We start from the raw sequence: 5,000 nt of genomic DNA on the forward strand, positions 1-5,000 counted from the left end.
ATCGCTCTGCACTGCATGGAACTCATTCGTAACCACCGTGACGGGAGACTTTGCTAGTACGCACGATACTCTGCGCATGTGTACATGTTTTACAACCCAGCCAACTTGAGCACCTAGGGGAAGTTGTGATGCCATCTGAACACCCACCGACTGATGCATTGAACGGCTAAAGTTGACCTTCAATCCGAACTGGCACTCTGCGGCGTGGAGGCAGTTGCGCGACCACTCCTATCCCAAACCAACAAAGCAAGGTGTATCCTACGTGCTCGGTACAAGCACACCACGACGGGACACATTGAACGGTTCAGCGATCTCTCTGCACTAGTGGAAGAACTCCAACGTGATACGGGAGACTTTGCTACAGCGGCTTCTCTGCACTTCTGGGCTACCACCTTGTGACGGGAGACATTGCTAGCGGTCACTCTGCACTAGTGATGGTACACCACCGTGATACGGGAGACATTGCTAACGGCCACTCTGCACAGGTGCCAATACCACCTTGTGACGGGAAACATTGCTAGGAACCGATCGGCATCTCTGCGCGATTACTTGACGCACACCCAACTAAGTCAACTGTTGGACTTTTTCGTAATCACGGCGGGACACATTGAACGAGCTCTAACGGATCTCTGCACGCATGGAACATGGTGGCGGGAATCATTGCTAGAACCGAACGGCGCCTCTGCGCGATGTACAAACAAGCTCAACAGGAACCTCGTATCGGCTGCCGAGCCGGAGCTCGAACAACTTGGACTTTCACCTCTAATTTATATCAACTCACCACTCCCCGAGGGATCCGCAGAATTGCTTCTGGGTCCCGTATCGTTATTTGCGATTCGTGTTTGCATTACACTACATTGAACTATTCCAACTTGTTTATCCGCATGGCGAACATTTGCTGCATTGAACATTAAAGTTCCACTTCGCTCTCCCCTACGTGGGTCTGAGCTTCACTCTCAGGGAAAAAATATGCCACATTGGTTAGGGAAACCCGGTTTCATCACGCTATGTGCCCTGCACCACCAGCTTAGCGTGAATGCTTCGAGTTTCCCTAAGAAGTTCGATTGGTCTTGCAGAGTTTAAAGACAACGAAGCTTAGTTTCAAGCAATGATTTAATATACGCGTATTAAAAACCCTTAACTGTTACAACTTTTATGCTTGAAACCATCGCAACGAAGTCTTTGGGTCCGTAGACCCGTGATGTACTGCTCCAGGAAACGTTTTGAAAGAGTGGAAACTCAAAATCATAGGTTAAGATCATCGGCAGAACCCACCAGACACCACTTTTGCTTCATAAGTTCGGCCTATAGTCATATGACGATTTTCATCGGGGAGGGGACGTATGACCCAAACGGGGGCTTATATGACCCACGGACACTGCAAACCATGCTCCTACGACTAAATAGAGGTTAAAACTACGATTTGGTGAAATCTTCATTTTTGACCTCGGAGCAAGGTACCTTCCCTATAGTAGGCAATGAGTAAATGATCATAATCCCAGGAGGGCAAAAAATGGGAACCCGAGAGGAAAGCGCTGTTGGCGCGCCTAAGCTAGTGGCCCGTAGAGTAAAAAGGGTACCCCCAACAAAGTTGTCGTTTCACGTTCTGGTTTCACTTTTCATCATCTAGGGTGCGTTCCTGACACGTTTTGAGGGGTTTTAGCAAAAAAAAATTTTTCGACTACTCGAGCTCTCTGGCCCGTTCGGTGCACATTTTTGAAAAAAGCTAGGGAGCTGCCCCTAGGTTCGGGGTGTCACAAAATGTTGAAAAGTGGTCGAAAAACCACTATCCAGAATCGGATGTAGAATCGTTAGACGAACTTAAAATTGTTCTACGACACCCATCTGCGACGTTTAGTATTCGAGATATGGCCCGTCCTAGGTCTGACCGAGCAATTTTTGTTCCGCGCACTGTGTGCACCGTACACTTTGATGTTTGTATGAAAAAGTACCCTACCTAGGGACGCGTAGAGCAAATTTGTACCCCCGGGAATGTTGTCGATTGACATTCTGGTTGCACTTTTCATCATCTAGGGTGCGTTCCTGACACGTTTTTAGGGGTTTTAGCAAAAAAAAATTTTTCGACTACTCGAGCTCTCTGGCCCGTTCGGTGCACATTTTTGAAAAAAGCTAGGGAGCTGCCCCTAGGTTCGGGGTGTCACAAAATGTTGAAAAGTGGTCGAAAAACCACTATCCAGAATCGGATGTAGAATCGTTAGACGAACTTAAAATTGTTCTACGACACCCATCTGCGACGTTTAGTATTCGAGATATGGCCCGTCCTAGGTCTGACCGAGCAATTTTTGTTCCGCGCACTTTGTGCACCGTACACTTTGATGTTTGTATGAAAAAGTACCCTACCTAGGGACGCGTAGAGCAAATTTGTACCCCCGGGCATGTTGTCGATTGACGTTCTGGTTGCACTTTTCATCATCTAGGGTGCGTTCCTGACACGTTTTGAGGGGTTTTAGCAAAAAAAAAATTTTCGACTACTCGAGCTCTCTGGCCCGTTCGGTGCACATTTTTGAAAAAAGCTAGGGAGCTGCCCCTAGGTTCGGGGTGTCACAAAATGTTGAAAAGTGGTCGAAAAACCACTATCCAGAATCGGATGTAGAATCGTTAGACGAACTTAAAATTGTTCTACGACACCCATCTGCGACGTTTAGTATTCGAGATATGGCCCGTCCTAGGTCTGACCGAGCAATTTTTGTTCCGCGCACTGTGTGCACCGTACACTTTGATGTTTGTATGAAAAAGTACCCTACCTAGGGACGCGTAGAGCAAATTTGTACCCCCGGGCATGTTGTCGATTGACGTTCTGGTTGCACTTTTCATCATCTAGGGTGCGTTCCTGACACGTTTTGAGGGGTTTTAGCAAAAAAAAAAATTTTCGACTACTCGAGCTCTCTGGCCCGTTCGGTGCACATTTTTGAAAAAAGCTAGGGAGCTGCCCCTAGGTTCGGGGTGTCACAAAATGTTGAAAAGTGGTCGAAAAACCACTATCCAGAATCGGATGTAGAATCGTTAGACGAACTTAAAATTGTTCTACGACACCCATCTGCGACGTTTAGTATTCGAGATATGGCCCGTCCTAGGTCTGACCGAGCAATTTTTGTTCCGCGCACTGTGTGCACCGTACACTTTGATGTTTGTATGAAAAAGTACCCTACCTAGGGACGCGTAGAGCAAATTTGTACCCCCGGGCATGTTGTCGATTGACGTTCTGGTTGCACTTTTCATCATCTAGGGTGCGTTCCTGACACGTTTTGAGGGGTTTTAGCAAAAAAAAAATTTTCGACTACTCGAGCTCTCTGGCCCGTTCGGTGCACATTTTTGAAAAAAGCTAGGGAGCTGCCCCTAGGTTCGGGGTGTCACAAAATGTTGAAAAGTGGTCGAAAAACCACTATCCAGAATCGGATGTAGAATCGTTAGACGAACTTAAAATTGTTCTACGACACCCATCTGCGACGTTTAGTATTCGAGATATGGCCCGTCCTAGGTCTGACCGAGCAATTTTTGTTCCGCGCACTGTGTGCACCGTACACTTTGATGTTTGTATGAAAAAGTACCCTACCTAGGGACGCGTAGAGCAAATTTGTACCCCCGGGCATGTTGTCGATTGACATTCTGGTTGCACTTTTCATCATCTAGGGTGCGTTCCTGACACGTTTTGAGGGGTTTTAGCAAAAAAAAAAATTTTCGACTACTCGAGCTCTCTGGCCCGTTCGGTGCACATTTTTGAAAAAAGCTAGGGAGCTGCCCCTAGGTTCGGGGTGTCACAAAATGTTGAAAAGTGGTCGAAAAACCACTATCCAGAATCGGATGTAGAATCGTTAGACGAACTTAAAATTGTTCTACGACACCCATCTGCGACGTTTAGTATTCGAGATATAGCACTTTGTAGGTCTGACCGAGCAATTTTGTACTGAAATGTATGGTGAACATGTAATTCATTAAATAACATTGACTTGCATCGTGCCCTACTTCATCGGCACAGCTGTTATTGACTATCTTTAGTGGAAATGGATTGAGTTTGACCATTTTAAGCCCATTTCCTATGCCGTGCACCAACATTGTGTACCGATCAGGGAAAGTACGCTACGTACGCGTTCATGGATGTCGATGTTGGTACAAGTTGCCTTTCGGGATAGCCGTGCACCAAAACTGTGTACCGATCAGGGAAAGTACAAGACGGAGGGTGCAGCTCGAGCGTACGCGTTCATAGATGTCGATGTTGGTACACTTGCACCAAAATTGTGTACCAATCAGGGAAAGTACAACACGGAGGGCGCAGCCCGGGCGTACGCAATCATGGATGTCCATGTTGATACAATCTACGTGTACGTACCTAGTTTTTGTAGGAAAAGTTGCAATTAAGTGCTTGCATGCTTAAAATGCTCATCTCAACCGGTCACCTTTTGGCCTGCCCTTTTATAACAGAAACCTAGAAAGATACTCGAGATTTTTGTGTTTTTCCATTCGCCCGGGACGACGAAATGAGCTATGTGCACATCGTGCAGAAAATTGTCTTCGCCACGCATGTTTTTGTCCATCCACTCATATAATCACCCGCATTTGTGTTCAACACGGACGGCGCAGCCCGAGCGAACGCGTTAATGTTTATGTTTGTACACACTGCTTGTACGATTCTAGGATTTGGTAATTGCGTCACAGTGCCCGACCGTCGCGGACACCATTCTTGGACAGAAGTCCTAGTACGTAGAGTACTTTCCCTAGGTATGTGCTCGTTCGTGACTATCGTTGCGTGCTTACGGACACGCTTGGGTATGTTTACCATACAAGGTTTACTAGGGAAACCTGGGAAGGACGCTTGCCCTCCCGTCGCGGACACCATTCTTGGAAAGAAGTCCTAGTACGTAGCGTTCCTTATTTTACTTGATCAGTTTGTAATGCATTCGCTTTGTTCCATCGACTTCTGCTACTGCTCACTAAGGGGTGTTCGTTTGCGATGTGTACGATAAGCAACTGTCTATCGTAAC

The sequence above is a fragment of the Anopheles coluzzii genome (assembly GCF_943734685.1).
Source record: "Anopheles coluzzii chromosome X unlocalized genomic scaffold, AcolN3 X_unloc_24, whole genome shotgun sequence".
In the NCBI taxonomy this organism is placed as follows: domain Eukaryota; kingdom Metazoa; phylum Arthropoda; class Insecta; order Diptera; family Culicidae; genus Anopheles; species Anopheles coluzzii.